Genomic DNA, 23,119 nt, shown 5'->3' with positions numbered 1-23,119 from the left:
CCATCGCACTTGAGACACAATCACTGGAAAACATCCTTTATTCGAGTTGATCAAACAAATTTTTGTACACAAAACATAGAAACGAATTCGACTTTCCTAAAAATAATGAAACAGCCAAGAGGGAGTACTTATCCGAATATCAATAATTTCTGAAGGGGTCTTTACAAAATGTCGCGAGCGAATTTCTTTATTCTTTTGTTGCTTAAATGAGCCCAGAGACTTGTGATTTGTAGCGAAGGAAGGTTTTCAACGATTTGCTTTTGTGAATCGAACGCCAGAGTGCTTTGTAGCTCAAGTTTTCCCTTTTCTCTCTACCGAGCTGTGCTGGGAAATACTCTTATAATATGTCTCTGGAAGTCGCGCGTGTCGGCGCGCGGTGGGGAGACTCTCGCCTCTTCACACTGTACATGTGTGTAGTCAGGACCTTATTACTTCACTGTGCCTATTATCTACCGCCTACACATATGTTACAAACTAATCAAATGAATCTAAAAAAAATCATGTAAAATATGTAAAGGATAACATCTATGAGAATACATAAAAATATCGTATTTACAAGTACATGACATGTTTTAAGAATAACAAATCAATAAGTTTAAAAAACGTTAAAAAACACTAAAGCTATGTTTAAAAACATATTATGATTACAACGTTTTGAGTGTGTCCAAATACTAGTTGACAAATCTGGATCTCCAATTAAGAGTTATTTTTATGTGCTTAGGTCTCATGGTTTGTTAGTTAAGTATTGATTCCATATCTTAAGGGTAGACTTTGGGGTTTTATATCCAAACTCTTAGTGTAAAAATAGACCTAATTTTTATATTTCATGAGCTTAAAAATCGTACGTAAAACGTGTTTATTTAAAATCAGGTTAAAAGGTATTTTTAACAAGATAATGATGATAAAATATTGTGTATCTTGTCAAATATAATAATTTATCTCCATCACTTTGTTTGAATTCTTTGAAAATACCAACATCATACGTTATTCCAATTTTAGAAAATTTTTATGAAGATAGTTTCTTTGACTCTTATTTAAAGATGCATATTTATTTTAATTACATTCAAACATTTTTTATTAAACCGTCAGGGGACATATAAAACCAAAGTTTATTTGCAAATCTAGATTATATCCGCTTAGGAGTTATTTATATATATATTTTTTGACATTTCCACATAGATGAAAAAGAAAGAATATGGAAGTCTGGGCGTTTACAGGGTATACGTCCTAATCCCACCATAGAGGGTTATATTAAACTCGTGCATATTTGTATATGAACAGATCAATTTAGCCACAAGTTTCAAGCATTTGAGTAGTGTGGTTGTCAATCCCGTGTATAATTCGTGAATGTAACACGTGTGTAAAGTAGTCACTTAAATCTGTATATGTCGGTCGTAAGCCCTGTAAATGCCTAGACTTTAATATTCTGTTTTCTCCGTCTATATTGAGATGTCAAATAATTATATAAGCGTATTATTTTTTGACATCTCATCAAAGATGAAGAAGAATATGGAAGTCTGGGCATTTACGGGGCTGACGACCGTCATAAGCTGGTTTAAGTGATCACTTTACACACGTGTAACATTATTCTACACCAATTCTACCCATTATTGACAACCACACTACTCAAATTCTTGGATGTTCTATATATACGAATCAATTTAGAAAACTTGTTCTTGAATCACTAGAACTTCACTAGAGACATCTATTGGTGAGATGTAAAGAAGCTTTTTACCAAGCAGAAACTCTAATATTAGTATGTGAGGTCCGAATCCTGGATTCTAATCACACACATAAGAAACGCCAGATAATAATATTTTCATTTTTTATTATTTAAGCTTATAATTTGACCAGATTGACCAGACTCCTGTAATTGGAGATAATCCAGATTTTGTGAACAAGTATTTAGACACACTCAAAATGTTGTAAATAATATTAGCTTTAGTTTAATTGGTACATAACCCATACCACTATTTTTTAAAAGAAAACCAAACTTATCTTTAAATATATTTCTCCTTGTATGGATTATGTGGGGTCCACCAACTGTCCTGTATGTCTTGTAGTTAAGACAATACTATCTACGGGTTGTCAGTTGCAGACATCCTAGGTAGCGCAAGCCTCGAGCGTTGAAGATGAGCACTGCTCTCTCCTTGTAGGTATTCGAACAACCTTTTCTTGCTAATAGGTGTGACCAAGGGTTGTTACGTTCTACGCCTAAAATTCGTCCTTAAAACTGATTTTCAAAGGTACCGTAGAACGGGGCTACTGGTACTTTGATGTGTTACTTGAGCTCAGTACAAAAAAGATTTCGATCTGTATTTAGTCTACAGTAATGAACGTATCGATATGATTCATTATTTCCCTGACAGGTGACACTTATACAATACGTTCATTATTGTAGACCAAATACAGATTTTAATTTTTTTTTTGTACTGGGCTCAAGTAACACATCAAAGTTCAAGTAGCCCCGTTCTACGGTATATATTTCTATAACATACTAAGAAACAATAAATTTACATTTTCTCTGTCTAAGACTGCAAAAAGGAATACTTGAAATATTACAAGATGACCATAAAAAAGGGGGTTTTAATTCGGAATTGTTTCTACGGAAGTTTTCACAAATCAAATGAATCAATGCTTATCCCATATCACTGTCTTCTTAGTATGATTTGATAAATTGAATTTCATTTTCAATTATTCAGGAAAAAAATATGTGTACGAAAATTTAACAATGATCTTTAATGTTCTTATCCACTGTATTGTTATAGAACATTGTTAAATTTTCTGAAAAGTGGATATTGTATAAACGATATCTTATATAACATAAAGCCAGCGATATATACAAAGATTTAAAGAGAAAAGTAAAAGAATAGTCCCGCGAGCTAGACACACTAAAAGTGCCATCGTTATGATTTATGATAAATTGGATTATTCTAGGTTGTGGCAATATATTGCTAGAGAACTTACCTTTGAAACAGTTTAAGTGTTGAATTCAAATCAACGACTGTTTATCAATAATTCCAAATCAGTGTCTCAACAATATCAAAAAAGGTATTGTTTGATTTTTGATTGAAGCAAGTGTCGGCGAATTCCTGTATTTTAAAAAAAGAAAAAGAGAAAAATAGATAGTGAAATATCGTGTTTTTAAACACAATGATGACAAGCCCATAATACCCAATTGTTTGGGGTAGCGTTTTAAAGTCGAAAATTGTCACTCAAAAGTTAGGTCTTGTAAACATTTGATTGTAAAGCTTTTGTGGGTAGGAACAATTTGATTTTGCTTTTTTTGACATCTCAATACATTTAAAGAAGACTATGGAGACTGGATATTAACAAAGCTTATGACCTGCCATATGCTGGTTTAGTGATCACTTTACATACGTGCAACATTCACCATTCTACACATGATTGACAACCACACCACTAATATTTTTGGAACTCCTAGATATATTGTATGATCAATCTCATAACACTGTACATATGAGTTCACTGTATATATATATATATATATATATATATATATATATATATATATATATATATATATATATATATATATATATATATATATATATGTATGTTATTTGTATTTTACTTATAGAACAGTGATGGTGTATTATTTTCTTCTTATTAATATTCCCAAATCCCAAATACGTTTTCCGAAAATCAAGTCAGACGAAATATGATTTTAATAAAAAAATATTTGATTGGTCTAAATATTAATTTAAAATGTGTACAGCGGAACGGGAAAAGATGCTAAGTTAGCAAAATAAGGAAATCTTCAAGTAACTTAGTCGATTGATTTGAATAAATAATGGAGAGTGTACACAGTAAAGCAATCACTTGTGCAAACAAACCCCGCGTAAAAGTTGTGTTCCGAGTAGGAGTCACCAAAGGCCTTTACGAATTGACGAAGGGAGAACTTTATTTTAAACGCTATGCGAGTAGTCCCTACCTACACGAGTATGTGATACCATATCAACTTTAAAAATTATGTTCTTTCATTCATTTTTTGGAAGTTTAATATATCGCTCACTCCTTTCAACGTCATATATATAAAAAAACTTGATTTTTCAGGAGATCGTTTTTAAAGTTTAAAAATATAATCTAATGTATTAAAAATAAATACCAAGCCACTTATTGAACTTTTTACTGTGCAACAGATCTTTTTAGATAAAACCTAAAGGTTTTTTTCTCCAATTGAAAAATATTTAGTATATTTAAAAAAGTAATGAAACAATACCTTTTCTCCAAAATGCAAAAAAAACACTTTCTGCCCTGTAGCGGGTAAATATTAATTAAAAAATATGCCGCTTTTGCTGGGATATAGTACATTTTATGGCCATTCCGAAAACATGCAGAACTAAAAATTGACGATTTTTGATAAATGACGTTGTTAAAAGGAGTGAGCGATATGTGAGGTTCATAGAGATGAGTAGTAAATAAATATAAAAATTGTTTTTCTCGTATTATTATTTAAATAGAGTGAGCCATTAAGTAGTGAGGGATTTATTTGTTGAATATATTCATAAATCTAACCATTACCTCTTTACCGTAGGGATAGGCTGAGAGAATGGTATGCAACACTACTCTGTCTGTGCTAACATTCTTTGCCTTTTCTACATTCAAACATCGCATCATACAAACTCACCCATTATTCTGATTCCTGACTTGACAGCTTTCAAGTATTTGACTTGATCGTGCCAAGTCTGTTTTGGTCTTCCTCTGCTCCTATTTCCAACTACATTCGCCTCATAAATTTGTTTTACCGTTCATTAAAAATATTTGTATTTATTTCAAATTTCTTCTAAATTATTTATAACTGTTACTTTAGTCAATAAAAAATGATTGATAATTAATTGAAATAATTAATTTTAATGTTAAAGTTATAACAAAATTCATCGAAAGATTTATTGTTCATTGTTGATTTATTGTTCATGGGTATTTGCGATGTATTAAACATCTTTCTACCCCATCCAAACATGTACATATGAGGGCAAACCTCTATCGTATAAAGGCGTTTCACCTTGCTCTCGCATCTGCTCCATTTTATCAGAAGGTAATTATTATTTAAGTGATCATACAATATGTCATAATTAACCTTCCAGCGGCCGCGTTGTCATAAAATTTATGACTAATGCACCTTATCGCTTCCTTCACCCTTACCACTTAATTGCAAGCATCGAGTTCGAAGCAATCGATATTCGAAGGTCAGTGTCTCTCTAAACTACAGACGTACCTAGTGTGTTAAGAAATTTTTGTTTTTCATTGAAATTTGGAAATTTCCTTTGAGCATAAATTAAAAAAAATCGCTCCTTGAAGTATATGGAAATAAATAAATTTTTATATTTGTTTTTCATTGAAATAGTTTTCTTTATACCTAAATGTATTTTTTATTTATTTACGACGTGTTTTAACAGGAAAACATTTCAGAACAACTGAAGAGAGGAGAAAACAAGTGAAGAATTTTTAATTGGAAAAAATAAATTTACACGATGGTGAAAGACATATGTATATTTTTTAGTTCATTTATCATTTTAATTACATAACAGCAATTTTATAATATTTAAATAAAGAAAACCTAATTCACATACAGGAAACTTGATGACTTAAAATTTATGACACGCGCCCGCTGGAAGGTTAAAACGCGTAACTCACGTTAACGTAACACGTGTTTTTATTATAGATACCTCAAGTAAAGACTACGCTATGGATGACATACATATCAATATTGATATGTCACCCGTAGGGAGAATTCAATGTATGATGTAAATAATCAAATTTATTTATTATTATTTAATAATTCTCAATAATAAACTTAAATTATCAAAATAATATCAGGCGAAATAGCATAAAATAACAACCATATAGTTTTTTCTATCTAACTAAACATTAGATTTGACCAGTTCTGAAATTTGTTTTATGTAAAATGTAATTTAAAAAAAATATAGTAAATGCAGTTCCACCAAAAAATGTGAGTACAAAACTAAAATCTAATTATGTAGGAGAAATCACAGCGTGCGATCGATTTGAGAAAACCTCAAATTGACAGGGTGTTCCTACTTTGAATCATGCAAGTTTAAAGAAGTATGGAATAGATTGTCATGGCATTTTTATATAAAACAGTATGTAACATATCAAATGTTCGAGAAAAACATGTGTATGTATAATTTGAAAGTGTTTAAAGGGTATATATACCGTTTATAAACTCTAGACGGAGAAATGTAACCAATGTAGACACAACATACGAGTACTTGCTCGTATCGAGAACTTGGAAAGGAATATAATTTATTGGGGCTACGGGGAATATTTCGTGGAGAGGTTTTCATTGAAAACTTATGTCGCCGTAGAAGGGGACAAAACCGTTTGGAGTGGTAACAAATAGGGCCCCATGTAAATAAAGCTTTGTTGCGGTCACAATGTTTGATTGATGACGAGTTCTTGTGAGAAAAACATCTTTTCTTGCGAACAATCCGCAACTCCGAGAGAGGAAAACCGCTCCGGGTTAGGTGCGCGAGCTTTTATGCTGAAAGGAAAATTCAGGCTTTAACAACGGCACTAATTAATAAAAGAGGATCTCCCGAGAGAATCGGGAGCATCTTTTGTTAATAAATAATTATTTGAATGATATACTTTCTCGAGAAGAAAGCCAGAGAAAGATAAATACGGATTTAAGAATTTTGAAATTCAAATAGAAATTATTATTTACAATATACCGTGAGACAATATCGGATATCTCGAGGAAATTTCGAATGACACTGAATAATTATTCGCGAACCTTCGAAAAGAAATTAACTTTTAGCCCATAATGTACGTTCTTCAAACCTGTCAATGGGGCTCCCTCAAAAATTGATGGTATAATATTGAACAATTTCATTAAAGTTCCCTTAACAAATAATAGTCCTCGTTCCTTTTGTTGGTATCCCTGCAGCCTGCTCGGCTCCGCCAGATAGCTTCCCGCCATCGCGAAGCTTCAACAAAGATTTTTCAATATTAGTTTAGACCTCGGGCGTCGTTTTTTAAGGTTTTCCATTCGAGAGACGGTTCCTTCTTCTCCCGACTTCACTCTAGTGTGGCAAGTATCTCTTCTTATTCGTCTTTTCATTTCGCTAAAAAGATGGTAAGAAAGTCTCAATTTGGGGCGTTCAATATAGTGCCTTGATCTATTTTTGTATGTAGCATTTACGTTAGCATAGATTGCGATTGGCACTAAGGCTGAGTAGTTTATCTAGAGTCGCGAGATACCGGAGGTGTTTGAGTCTCGCGGCTTGCGGGTTGCGGCTTTATTGACTTAAGGGAGATATCACACTGGCGATGTCGCGACGCGCTTAGATATTATCGCTTTAGAAGCAATACAGAAAAAAAACATTATTTGAATCATTTAAAGAACTCCGTGAAATCTAATGGTTCCGCTCACCGCCACCGGTTTGACATTATTTCTTATTCTAAATATTATAATTCAATTTTATTATCCTTTATCTATATTCACACCTAATGGTACACAGGGTAGTATTGGAGCGACTCAGTGTTATTAATGACTAATGAAGAATATTTGACAAATAATATATTTGTATAATTTTTATTTGAAGCACTAACTTTGTGATTTTCAATTTTATAATTAAATTGTAACTTTGTTTTAAAATCATTGTAAATATTTTATTATAACTTAATTGTAATGTCTACCGGTTTCGAAGCTAACCGCTTTTTTATCAAATCTGATTAATACTTTATAAGTCTTTAAGTATTAATCAGTCTTGGTAAAGAGGCGGGTAGCTTCGAAAGCGGTAGACATTATAATTTAGTTATGATTAAATATTTTTAGTGATTTTAAAACAATGTTACATTTTAATTATAATATATTTGTATTTCAGTTATCAATCTAGAGTACCGAGAATATTATTAAATATTTTTTGCACAATTTTAATATAGCATATGTTCACCTAATCGGGTATCGGGCACGAGATTTCACGTTTAGTAGCAAACTGAAAAAAATATGTGAACCAATATGTGAATATATGGATTTTTGAACCCTTATCCGCACCCAATGGTGCATAGGGTACTACATCGTAGCAACGCAGTGTTATCTTGATTATAAATCGCATAAAGGCAAGGCGATCAGCCCTGCGCTTCTCGTACCAGTCCATGGTGATGCTAAGTAAATATGAGAGTGAATATCATCCATATTTATTTTGACCCCCCTGGACATCGACCCGGGACCTCCAGCACGGACTCATATTTATAAAATCATCACTGCGATATTAGGTAGGCCCATGAGGTAGTATTTCAAATGGCGCTACGTAAATTATCCATAATTAATGAATTAATCAATAATGATTAATATACTTATATACTAAATAAAAATATGTGTTCATTTTGTAATAAAAAGACTTTATTTTGAGAGGCACCATGGCATAGTTGGGCAGATGCTGCTCTATAGCGAAACTAGCGTCACTGGTTCGATTCCTATCAATTGCACAATCACAACACAATCAAGAAATATATTTTTTCAATTAGTGTTCGTTATGTAGGTTGTAATTATATCTACCTTTTCTATCCTTACTATCCTACACTCACACAAGTATTTAAAAATAGAGGCCGTGGGGGTTATTCCTTTAAAAAATAATAATATTCCTTTGATTGAAATAAAAGATCAGGTAAAGCTAAAAGCAAACCATGCAAAAAGTATTTAAAAAATGGTACAAGATTCACATTGCTACGTTTTTTCCACTTCGACGGCACAAAATAAGATAATGCAGTCTATGAAAATATCATTATTTAATGCTGAAGAATTTAAAGAGTACCGGAGCGATATAATTCCGCAAAAGGAAGAGAAAACATTAGGGGGTTGTGTTTAAAACAGAAAACTACTAAAGCTACGCTCAGCGAACTCGATGAGGTTAACAAGAAAAATAAATTTTACGCATGATGTCTTTAGAACAAGAAACTCGACTGAACAAGGGTAAATTTGTAATGGCGTTTCTATTATAAAGACTTCGAAGGCAAAAAAAATATTTCTGTGTTCTCTTGTTCTGGAAATATATTTGTCTATTATTTTATTTTCAAAACGTTATAATTGTTCACGTTTATTTTACTGAAAAGCCGAGAAAGTCTAGACTACGTATAATAATTATTTACAGCTATATATAATAAGCTTTACCTGATTAGGGGTTGCTGTGACTCTGTCAATTTACATGGAAAAGAAAAAATAAAAATATTCGTGTATCGAATGCAACGTTGTCTCAAAATTTTAAGGGAACTTGTTAATAACTAAAGAAGATTCAGGATTTTAAACAAAGGAACATATTTTTTCTATTAATACAGATATATAAAAATATTTAATGCTACGTGCAATACAATCGTTGAATAACTGTAGGAGAAACAAGAATTTAACCGAACGGTTATTTAAGTCTTATTTAAATACATAAAAATAAAATATAAAACTCGTATGAGTGATTATTTATTTAAAAACAACTAGTTTTGAGAACTCAAATGGTCTCGTCATCAAGAAAAACAATAACAATATTTTTTGTCGAATGAAAATATTTGTGGTTCTCGAAACTAGTTGTGTTTACATAAATAAAATCAAAAGTGGGCTTATACAAGTGTTTTTATATTTGAATCATCGTGTTATTCCCCAACGTTAATACCAAATTGATATATTATTTCTACTTTGTTTATTGATGATAGATCACATTAAAAAAATAAAGATTTTAAATAAAATGATGTAAGGTCCTTAGTTTTCATAATTTATATTTGAAGCAATAACTTTGTGATTTTCCATTTTAAAATTAAAATAAGAATTTATTTTTAACATCACTTTGAATATTAAATTATAACTTTATTATAATGTCTACCGATTTCAAAGCTAACCGCTTCTTTTTCAAGACTGATTACTACTTAAACATTATCTACTTAGCAAAATTCATTTTTTTTGGCCGCTAAGCAAAAGAGCTTGGATAGATCTACCCAAGCTCTTTTGCCTAGCGGCCAAAATTTTTTTGTAAACTTAAAAAAATCAGTGATTGATTTTAACAGTTAATATATTTAAGATAAATGACTTAATCAAATAGTAATCTTCTTTAAATATGATAGTTCCTTGTATCTAACTCATATACGCTGGATTAGATTGTTGAAGCTAAAATCACCACTATCCGATTGGGAATACTGCCAACCGAAGTACATAATAAGAGTAGCACATAGAAAGATAATATTATAGCTACGTATACTTATGGAATTTGCTTCGGAGATATAATATGAATTCTCTTGACTCAGATAATGCGCTTTTTTACTCAAGTTCTCTCTCAATACTGGCAAGTGAAAATTTCCTTTGTTGGATATAATTAATTATCGTTAAGAAGTGTTTATATTCTTTTAAAATTCTATCGCCATTTTCATTGTTGGCGCGTAATCAATCTTCTAAGCTTTCAGGTTCTCATCTATAAAATTATACTAGTTAAAGTCTTCCAATTCATTCGTATACTGAAAAAGGAAATGGAAAAGTGTGTAATGCAAAATAAATCTTTAGGTTTAAGCGGTTTCCATCGAAAACCAATCTCCATATTAAAAAGTTGCGTTATTTACTAATAGGATCCTTTCAAAATGTCGTTTATTTTTTGTAACGACCCCAATAACTAGATCATGGTAATTCAAAGGGAGTTACATAGGACCTTCATCTGCTGGTATTTAGTCAGTAGTTTTATGGGAATATTCTATTTATTTAACATGTTTTCTAAATGCTTTTGAAATAATTATTTTGTAAAAATATTTGAATTCTGAAAAATAATTAACATAAAATCTCTATATTATATTTTAAATTGGACTCGCATTTATGTAGGATAAGATTTTCACGTTATAAACTTCTATTTTAAACTAGCTATACCCATCCTGCTTTGCTGTGGTTCAGCTTGGTTAAAATGAAAAAAAAAGTGGAAGCACTCATTTATAATATGTTAATTTCACAATGCTCGTGGTGGCTCGTATAGATAATATCAAATAAGCATAAGCATACATGATCTGATCAATAAAACCTTTTAATTTACTTTGAGTAATGAAATTTTAAATTATTATAGAAATTTATTAATTCTCTTTTATTTTAATTAATGCTTGCCCTTAGATCATAAAATACAATTATGTGACTTAAGTAAATTTATTAAATAATAATTAAAACATTAAAACACAGTTACTATTAAAGCACGTTAGAAAAAAAAATCATGCACATATGGTATTTCAAATCTTCATTGTCCAATTTTAATATCACATGACATACTAAAAAATTAAATGGTGGTGTATGTATTTACTGAACATTCAAAAAAGAAAAATACGTTATTGAATTATAAAACGATTTCATTTTAATTTACTTTTTGTTTGTATGTAAAATTAAAAGCAATAGAATTATAATCAGGGTATCCATCAGATTATGTAGAAATAGATTATTAAAGGGCCGAACATTTTAATAAAGGAAAACCCGAAAATGATTATATGCCGCCGCCTGACGCCATGGGGAAGTATCATATTCACATAAATAAATTTGAATACATTATAATCTAAAAGCTTTTTAACATAAAATCTCCCTGTATAAAGTCAACTCACGCTTACCTTCTGAATGTTGGCACGCAAATTTTAATTCACGTACTATCATGGTCACATAAGGCATGTCACTACATATGTATGTACCCTCCATATACACATACCATAAATATAAAAATAAAACAAGTGCATAATACCACTACTTTGAGTTTATTAATGAAAACACGATTAGTTTCGAAAAATGCAGATATTTTCATCAACGGGTGAAATAACTAAGGAACCATCAGACTGATTCCCCGCAATGGTAGGTAGAGAGAATAGAACGCCACATCGATCTGTCTAAAATATAAAAGTTCACCTGTTGATGGGAATATCTGTAGTTCTCAAAACTAGTCGGGTTTACATAAATAAACTCGAGAAAGTGGTTTTAAACAAATGTTTAATTTTAACACAAGGTTTATGTCACTAATAATTACTAATAGTAAAAATAGTTAAAAAGGTTATTGGGATATTGTATTTTCTATGTATGTGTAAAATACATAAAAATGATAATATTTTATCTATATAAATAAAAATTTTAAGCTTTTTTTGCTCAAAATTTATGTCCTAAAGTTATTCACCAATTGCTTTGTTTTTTTATAATATACTTATGACATGTTAAACATTCTTATTTTGAAAATTGTTTTTTTTTACCGTAATACGACCGCCATCTGTTAAAAGTAACATATGACACTGTCAACGTGTAATGCACACAAAACTAATCATCGCTCAAAGCAGAAGTTTTCTTTTTGACAGCTACTGAAATTTTGTATACCTATAAGCAATGTTAAACACATAACAAATGTGTGCTTTTACTTTTCTTTATTTTATTTTCAGTTAACTAGAACAAGCCACAAAACGCGCGGCTGAGTATAGCTGGTATTAAATATTTTCTGTAAGAATATTTGAATAAACCATGGTTTTAAATGAAAATCTTCATTGCGAAATAATATTTTTACGTGATTCGTGAAATACGAGCATAATAAAACAATCATTTCACAGACGAATGCGTTTAAAATAAATAGTCATTATTTTCACTTTGAATGGAAAATTTACATACAAAGTGGTGATAGCAGCGAGGAGATAAGTTCGTCGGTCCTATATATCACAAAAATTATCCTATTCCAAAAATTTATTTGGCGATTCAACCGTTTCATTCACTGCCTTCTGCAGCAAATCGAGCCGGCATCGGCAGCCAAAGTTGCAATATCAATTTCCCTTAAGTATGAAACTTCTATCAAATAACATTTATCATCGGGCACTTGACTCGCGTCTTCGGTAGAGATGCTTCCTTCCACCTCCGACAAAATTCAACATCTCTTTAGCGTATATTTATCTCGGTCTGTATCATAGCGAGGGACACTCGGTTATGTCGAGATTCGTATTTAATGGTCTCGAAAATAAGTCAGAAACGCTCTTAACTTTCTGCTAGAAATCTTTCTAAAATGTATCGCTTCTCAGAGGTCGGAGGGAGGATGAATCGCATCAAGGCTGATAGCTCACGAGACGAAGTTTTATATGGTCATTTGTCATATACGAGAAGTAACGTATTATGCGCATTTGTAAGTCTGTTATAAATTATGTTATTTATGAGGCAACGAAATATTACGTAATATTCTGCTCGTTTTTCTTGTAGCTACTCAAATATATGGAACGACATTTTATATAAACAAAATAATTATGGCAACATACAATATATTAAAATATTGCTATCTATTTAGTCGTATAATTTTAGTTTATTTTGTGTAGGATAATTGATTAGGTTTTTTTCTAACTAAAGGAAATCACATATGTATTCTAGCTACTGTCTTTTACGCCCGCCTAAATTCTCGTTTTTTACTATTTTATCGACAAATGGTAAGTAAGACTTATGTAAAAAGTAAAATTTAGGTTAACTCTCAACAAAATAACTGTTTTTAAATAGTTTAAACTATTGTTTATTATTTTATTTTATAATTTTTTGAACTAATAATTACGAAATGGGGCTGTTTCTATTTATGAAATTCCGTTTTTAGTCAACTTATTTAAAAAAATATATTATTTGATTTTAACCTTTTTTTGTTGTTGTTTAAGCGAATTTAAATGTTAAAAATATATAAACGTATTTATTTATATACATTTTTAAGTACCTACGGGCAATTTTAATAAATTTTCTGTTCATATTATTTATACTTAAAATATAAACATACTTATTATAATATAAAAAATCCTCTAATATACACGCAAGTACTAAGATATTATTTTTAATTTATTTTTAAAATGATTAATATGTGTGTTTTTATTATTAAATAAACACAATATTTCAATTTCATACTAATTTTGAATTTCTAAGCGTCCTCTTATTAAAAAAAAGTATCGAGTTATGGTAAGGTGTCTCGAACCCAGAAAATTAGAGTCTGATAAGCATAAAACATAGAATATAAATATTTGTTAATATAATGTATATTACTTTTGCACATGCAAGGTTAATCTGCGATAAGAAAACATATTTTAGTACTTATTATAATTTGAACTTTTTTTTAAAATATAACAGTATTTAATATTCAAATCAGTTTTACTAATGAGGATAAGTGAAGGAGATAAAAATGGTTTATATTTAAAAATTCATCTGAGAGTAAATTGGCGATTAAAAATGTTAAGTATGAGATTATAAATCTCAATAAATCGGGCGCCTGGCTGGCAATATCAAGGACGCACTTCAATATTGATTTTATTTTTAATTTTCGTGGATAAAACCTTCTTCCTCTTAATTAGATCTTCTTATTCATACAAATTTGACGGTTCAATCATCCAAAGAGAAATTAATGTTATGGTTGAATTTCTGATATTCAGTAATCAAAAACCGTAATTACTTTCGAAACCAACGTTTTGAATTATGTCACTCTTACCTACCTCGTAGTTACGTATGACATATTTGAAGTTTAATAAAAGTTACAAGCTCCACATTTAACTTAAAGTTTTCGCTTACTTGGTACTGAGAGAGAAATGAAATGACATGGAATGTTACACGTTGCAATTTCATACAGCGTTCTGCTTTTGAAATTAACTTTTACGAGAGATTTTTAAGCAGAGTTCTTTCTTTTGTGGGGTTTTTTCTTTATACAAGTTAATGTAACTTGGACAACTTCAAAAGTAGTTTTAAGGTAGAAAATATTTCGTTATCTAAACGTATTGTGAGGAGTCCGATTTATAATATATGAATAGTAATACAATTTTCTAATGGACGGAAAGATGAGATAGACATCCAACAATTTATCTACCTGAATATGAAAGAAAATAATGAACAGGTTGAAATATATGCTCAAATGTCTTGAAATTTTACAAACGTAGTTTTATGACAATGCGATTATTATTTTCCAAATTGAAATGTTCCATCTATGCATTTGTGCAAGAGGACATAGGTGTGATGTTTCTTAAAAACTAAACTTACTGACATACTGAAGGAAAAATAGCAAATATCATAGCAATAAGCAAAAAAGTAGTACTTATAGCGAGGCAACATACAAAAGTCTGTTCCATATCATTAAACAAAATTAAAAGACGAAAAGAGTGGATTGAAGATGGCTTTCACACTGAGCATCCTGTCAGAGTCTCTTCGAAAGGATTATGCCAGGAAACAAAATCCTTGATTTTGGGTGATTGTGAATGAAGATATTTCGAATGGGGAATTGTGCAGAGTTTTTTAAAGTACATTCGAGGCGAGCTCAATCAAGTGAACTTGGATTTACTGTGTGGTATTTTTGTTGTATTAATGTCATATCATGTGCTTTTTTATTTTAATTTGGTAATTTAAACGTCAAACTGTAAGTAACTAAGCCTTTCTTCTTCATAAGGTTTGTAGAGATTAAGATTGGTGTTTAATTTTATCAAAACATAAAAGTTACAGTTGTTGTGAAAATTACAGAATTATATACTCCACCGACTATGAAAAACCATTGAAAGTATTTTTTTATAATAAGTGTAATCATTTTTACTATAACATATCGTAGTCATAAAGGAGAAAGTGACCAAGTGCATATTTTTACAAAACCGTGATCATTAACTATTTGATATCTTACTAGCTTAATATTGCCCTGAATAATGCCCAAAGAATTTTAAACTTGGAAGTATAATATATTGATTCGTTAAAAATGACTAACTGCATTGATGTTTATTTTCTTGCGAAACAAAAGTGACTTAAATGGGGCCTCCTGAACATTTTACGTTTTGGTAGTTGGTCACTTTCTTCTGTACGACTACGATATTTATAAATAAAGCACTCGTAAGCTTCTTTTTACTTTTAGTAAATACTCGTTTACTATACTATACTACTATAAATTATTTAGTAAATACTCGTAAAATTGAGTAAGTAATAGTATTTTTATTCAAAAGAGAAAATGATAAGTTGATTTTAAAAAGCGGTTTGTTTTTTTTTATAATAAAAAATATTCAAGATTATCGTAATAATCATTTAAAAAAACAAGGACAGTAGAAACTCTTGCATATTTTAAAAATTTATTAGAATTTTAATAGTAATTTCTCGGCCCGGTGCATATCTTATTCAATTTGTTTTAGAAGCTTTTGAAGTCAAGATATAGAAAAACTTTTCAGATTACGGACCGGTGTCGAACAGTATCATTTGCAGGTATAACTTCTTACTTATTTTACAGTGAGTTGCAACTTCGACTTGTCTTTTAAATATTAAAATGAGTGTTAAAACTACATCAAACCATAATTAAACAGGTTATAGGAAAATTTGGAGTTATTTTCATTTAATTTAACGAATGAAAAAAATGTGAGTTGAATGACGGTTTTTATTTGCTTTAAAGAAAATGAAAAAATAAATAAAAGTAATGAAGTTATTAAATGTTCGCTATTAGATTTACAGACCTAACAAACAAAACTTTTGTATTTCTGAAAGAAAACGGTGATTTAAAAAAAAAAAATATATGATGAAAAATATATATTTCCGAAATAAACCTTGGTTAGTAAGATTTTGCTTAGCAATGTATTGAGCTATAGTCGATTTTGCTTAAATGGGGTACTACATTGCAGTCAGAAAATTTGACACAATTAAGAAGTTGCCCAAATTAAACACAATGTACGTTAAGCTAAACAAATGTTTTTTTGTATTTCTTGTAAGAAAATATAGATGATTAAAAAAAGATAAACGGAAGAAAAAATGCATACTTAAACATTTTTTTCATAATAGTAATTCATTGAAAAGTTCGATAGTACCTTCGCCGTCTTAATGTAGTAAATTATTTATTTCATTGAATATTTCTCGAAAATTTAATGAATAACAATATAAACGTCTATTAATTCCCAATTTCAAAGTTTTTTATTTGAATTAACTGACGTAAATGAATAACGGCATCTTGGTATAGATACCATTCCTCCAGGTTTATCTCAGATAAGCGATTGCATCAAATAATTGGACCCAACTAAACGAAATTCAGATACGCATGTCTAAAATATGATTGTTTTAGGACTGTCATTTTTCACGAAAATTCTGCATAATAAACATCAATCTATTAAAATATAATATATAAAAGCAACACATTTTTTTTGTATTCGGGTAAACCACTGAAAAGAGTGATACAAAATTATCAATTATTCTCACAAAGCCTAAATTTAAAGAATGACGATAAAACGGTGATCTTAATCAAAAGATGTACAAAAATGAGCAAGGGGAAAAAAGAAAAATATGAAGACGTTCGATTGTAAGAGTGTTGCCATTGTACATAACTTTATATAATATATCATGTCGGCTTCTCCTGAGATCGTTCTCCAATACGTTTCCTAAGCCGAGGACTCCCCAATGCATACAAACTAAATAAAATATTAATCGAGGGATATTCTGAAGGAAACGGTGAATCGAGTTCGTTAGTGACCGGGGTTAGATTTTCAATGTTAGTTCATTGTAATGTTATATTATTTTGTAAAAAAAAAGTTAAATATATCATTCATTTGATATTTTTACTTAATCACACTTTTCAACTGTTTTTATCAATTACTACAATATGTTAAACCAATCAAAAGGCAGAATTTTAAATCTATAGGTTAGCATATTTAAAAATAATATAAATCGTTGAATTGTAAGAGCAACACTACAATTTAAAATTGAATTGACAAAGTGCGGTTTTCACAGCATATTATTGTTCATAACTGTATAGATTTCATTTCACCGAGTTATTAAAATAATTTATACCAATCATCCATAAAAATTCAAAAGTTTTTAATTGTGATAATATTCTTGTAAATAAGCAATAATAACCGTAAAAAATATAATTGAGTGTGAAATATATTAACGTTTAAGAGATTAGACATAACGCTATGTCAAAAATTGAGTCATATAAGTGTGAATCGAATGAATTTAAATCAACAAAGATATTTGCTATTTCTTTTGTTCATTTACGAAAATATACATTTATTAGTAAGTAATATATTATTTTATAATGTTTAACTATGTGCCTAAACATTGGATTGAATAATCTATCTGATAACTCTCCTTACATGTAGCACACTGTATTGAAAAATAAATTATTTCAAATAAAAAAACACGAATATTAGATGACTAAAGGTTTTTATAAAATCTTGTAATTTCATATAAATAGGTACTAGTATTAATAAAAAAAGTACGTAATTTTACTTCGTTTGATAAACGGAGAAAAGCTCTTCAGGAAAATAAAATCGGAACAAGCATCGCCATTGCGGAGTGGTTCGTTTGAAGGAAATATATATTTTCTATAATCTGTTTCTGAGGTGACGCAAACCGTTTCGTAAAAGGGTCATCTTGGCCGGCTTACGATATATATACTCGGGGTTGGTTAGGAGGAAGTACTGATACCAGGAACAGATAAGGGGGTCGATTCAAAGAGAAATAAGATTAACAAAAGAGATAGCATCTAAGTATTTTGTATTTATATTACATCTGGTTTCAAATCGAAGATTTGAAAATTAAAACTAATGTATACGATTTCAATTTGTAAACTCGTTTTTTTTATTATCTGGGTACGTCAGTATATTAAAGAGCAATCTCATCGGTCATCGGTATTATCGGAAACGACAGACTGGAAAGTTTGTGTGGTTATTATCTATTTTACTGACACATCCTACTCGAATTATTTTGTTTAAATTTAGTTTGTTTCCGAAGGAAACAAAATTATAATATTGATAAATAATAGCATAAGATTGGCTATAGTTACAAAGAAGAGATAATATGATACTTTTGTACTCTAATACGCTTCAAGACGACATTTAATTGTTGAGATCAGAAAATCGTAATGTTTATTAAAAATCACAATGACTTGTCGCAGGTATTTCGTGTTTAATTGCATTAGGTACAGAGCGAACCCAAAGCCTTTTTATTACTTCAATTTCTTATCTGACGTTTGTTAGTGCGACTATAATATTTTTATCTCGGGCCATAAACTGCCGGGGATGGTGAATTTTTCAACAGGCGTAAAATTTTTCGCGAAGAGAGATTTACAACTTGAACAAAGCTTTCCGCGACTTCGAAATATGGTTCTGGAGTCCGTCTTACACTTTTTATCCGAAACTTTGAAGTGAAATAAATCACTTCACTTTTTAAAGCCCGGTCTTCATTAAGATTGAATATTTATAGGTCATAAATAACAATTACGTTAAAGCAACTTTGTAGTACCTTAAAAGTTTTTAGGGATTGAATTACAACCGCGAAATACACCAATTTGCTTTGAGAAAAGAAATCAACAAAGATTTTTATGTTGCCAACGATTCAACCTTTCTGCGGAATTTTATGTAAGCAACATTTCTGCTCGGTTAGGTAACGAGTGGGAACATTAATATTGTGCACACGAATGTATTGGGTACAGAGAATTTATTTGTGAATATAAAGTACCAGCAAACGCTTTGAAACGGACCATTAAAGAAATTGTGCGGCAGCGCATATAAGTGTTCTCATATTATGCATGTACTCTTTACCTGCATTTACGATTATTGTGGTAACCCAAAATGATGCACTAAAATATATATTTACCAATTTTAATATACTTGTAAAACGTAATACGAAAATTAAACGAAATGTTCTATAAATCCATACGTTGTATTGAGCGAAGTATACCTTTAAAAATATAGTTTTTAAAGTATAGTTTAAAAAAAAATTGCTTCTATCTCGTAGAGGTCTAGAAATAAACAACATGATGAGTTCTACATACATGTCTGTTTGTTTGAAAACATGCGACATTTGGATATTTACACCAGATTAGTGAAATCGAATTAAAATAGAGTCTTTAATTTTCCACCTTAATACGAGTATTGTAGCTTAGTTTAAGTTCAATTTTAATTTTTACTACTTATATATTTTTATTCCATTACTTTTTATTATTATTTCTCTTTTTAATGACCAAATTTCGGTTTTTTCTTTAAATTATATGTATTTAAACTGTGCTTTTATTTGTTTCTGTTTCTCGTTTGTTGTGTTCTCATCTAGTTGGTGAAAAACATTTAAATGATTTGTATAGCACTGTGTTTCATTTTAAGTTCTGTGTTTTTCAGTGTTTGAGAACTATAAATAAAATAAATAATTAAATAACATACTAAACTGATTAAAGGGCTAGGCTTCGATTCTCTTCCGACAAAATTCTATACCGCAGTGATGATATAAGAATTTTATGACGCGTTGAGAGCTTCCCACTGTGTTACCGTGATTGTAAAATACTATTTTTAATATAGTTTCTGAGTTAATATAACCACCTTCACGGAATAAGGTTCCAGGTTGCGAAGGTCGGGCGGGAGGACGGAGTGCGGCGAAGGGGAGGGGCGGCGGGGGTCACCCAGGGCGGGGGTTAAGCCGGAGGGTCGCCAACTGCCAGCCCTAACGGTGAGAGGTATTTGGACAATGTCGATTTATGTATGTGATTTCATCTGCACGGGGGACCTCGCTGGGAAATTGTGCTAAGGATGGGAATATTCGCTGTCTGAATTCAGCAATTTAGTTCATTACCGGATTGCGCTAGAACTTCGAAAGCTTCCACAATGCTTGTAAATAATACTGTTTTCAACGATTGACACAGTTTAAATTTTTACAAAATGTACCTTCAAATATATTTCATCCTAATTGTACCCAGCCACGCTTTCTTGTGGCTCAACCTGGTTAAATGGAAAAGAAAGAAAAGTGCATATAAAAAACACGCGCGTATTCAAAAACAATATCTTTTCGAAATTTCAAAGCAATCGGTGAATTATTTAGTTGGGTTAAAATTTTTTTTTTTTTTTTAATTTATACAGAAAATTTTAAGAAACCACATAACGTATGTAAAGAAGATTAAAATAATATACATGAAATTATTTAAAAACCATAAAAAAATATTAATAAATTTTTTATCGTCAGATTACTCACGAATACATAATAGTTGGAATCTTACACTTTTATAAAAAAAAGTTAAAGGATATAATCGGAGTTAGATGCTATTTCAGTTGAATGTTTTAATATGCAAATACATTTACAAATTATAATGTAACCTTTGCAACGAGCGATGATTATCAACGATTAAATTTACTGGAATCGAAAAAAGCAGATTCGTGATTGCTTTAGGTGATTAGCAATACAGACGTTCTTTTGTAAGCAAACACACAGTGGGGATGCTTGAACCCCCTTTTATTCACATAGTAAAATAAAATATACATTAACCTCATAAGGTTCTTTTACTTACATTACTTAGAATTTCAAATAAATATAAATAATAAGAATATAAAATATATTTGTATTATTTCTAAGTTATATCCTTGTATAAAAATATCAACAAGTTTCAGTAATAATATAGATATGTATATAACAGCACACACACACACATACACACACACACACACACACACACACACTGACATTAATTAGCGCCGCATTGAAATGACACTTTTCACCGTCGCGTGTGGATAGCTTTAAAAGAAGAAGGAGGAAAAGCGAATTTACCAGTCAATATCCACAAAACTGTTAAATGTGGATATTTTTTCATCCAACACCTGCGTCAGTCCAAATGTATGACACGTTTGACAGATATTTGAATTTGTTTTCTCCAACAATATAAAATGATTATTGATAGTAAGTTCAATAAACAACAGTTGTAGGCATTTCATTTTTTGAAGATACAAAAATATCCTTAAACAATATAATTAACTATTGGTAACATTAATACCAAATAATAACATAACAACTAAAATTAATGCAAAATGATGTCATAAGAATATAAGCTTTTCAATAACACTTAATGATTAAGAGCTTATAAAATAACATGTTATTTAAAAAAACAACCGTGGGCAAACGGCGTTTTTTTATAAATAATGAATTAATAATAAAAATTTATTATTTATTTATTTTATACTAAACACATACATAAAAAATCAAAATGACTTTACTATGTCCTCGGGACAAATATTAAAATACTTAATTGTATGATGTATGAAATTAATTGAATAGCAATTTATTTATCGTGAGTCACCCAATCATGTATGATATGATCGTATGATACAATGTATTGAAAATCTACCAACATTCATTAGCCAATTCTGAATAGCTGTTTTAAACATAGTTTCGTTACTAAATGAGTTTATGGATAGTGGAAGTACATTATACAGCTTCATAATATACAATTTTCAATTTTATATAAAACATTTATGAAAAGCTATGTAACATGTTGTAAAAAAACTCAATAAAAGAAATAAATAGAAACTAATGAACTAATGAAAATAACAAATTATTGAAAAAAGTGCACAACTTATAAAAAAGTAAATTTTTTAAGCGGAATGAAAAACATCTAAATATTTAAACGCATCTCCTGTTTTGAAACTCGAGAAAGTGGTTCCACTGTAGCACATAGTTATGATCCAGAGAGCTTGAGGAAAAAATGGAATCTGCCAGGATATTTGCCAACCTCCACTAATTAGAAAAAGAAGAGGGTGAGTTGGTGCTAAGTAGCACGGTGATTGTTATTTACAATATTATCCCGGGATTTAAGGGGTTAAGGTTTGCTAACAAACTACCCCGTGACGTGATGGGCTCGAAAAGCTCTCGCGCATTTGGTAATTAATTATTCATGCAGAGATAGTATGCTCATTTTTCTTTCGACCATTTGGTTGGCATTGATTACACTGTGTCGTGCTGGAAGCCCATTAAAGGAGAACACTTTAGTTCAAGCACCGAATACCGGTGGGGCTCTAGATTGAGGGTAGTGGACTGTGTCGGACCTACATAGGATCCCTGCTACAGGCGCCTAGGCACTTGCTTACAAGGCAGGGGAGAATATGTACGTACTGATTTCCAAACCTGTAGATTGCCGTCCCTTTTTAATAAGTGCCAGGGCGATAGATCCTGCGCTGGTAGTGAACTTGAATTTATGACAATATTAACTTATTACCTTTAATATCTTGATACCGGTAAAAGAAATATACATTTGTAACACAAAAATAGTTTTGATCGTTTTGCTGCGACTAAATTAGAAAATAGAGTGTTAGTACAATCATGCTTATTTTAAAACAATGCGTGGGTTTGACGTTAAATGAAAGTAACTTTTATTAAAAGAAATGTTTCTAATCATTT

The sequence above is a fragment of the Brachycentrus maculatus genome, unplaced genomic scaffold (genome assembly GCF_059751285.1).
Source record: "Brachycentrus maculatus isolate JH-2025_06_01 unplaced genomic scaffold, ASM5975128v1 h1tg000263l, whole genome shotgun sequence".
Classification (NCBI taxonomy): domain Eukaryota; kingdom Metazoa; phylum Arthropoda; class Insecta; order Trichoptera; family Brachycentridae; genus Brachycentrus; species Brachycentrus maculatus.
This window is presented reverse-complemented; position numbering follows the sequence as displayed.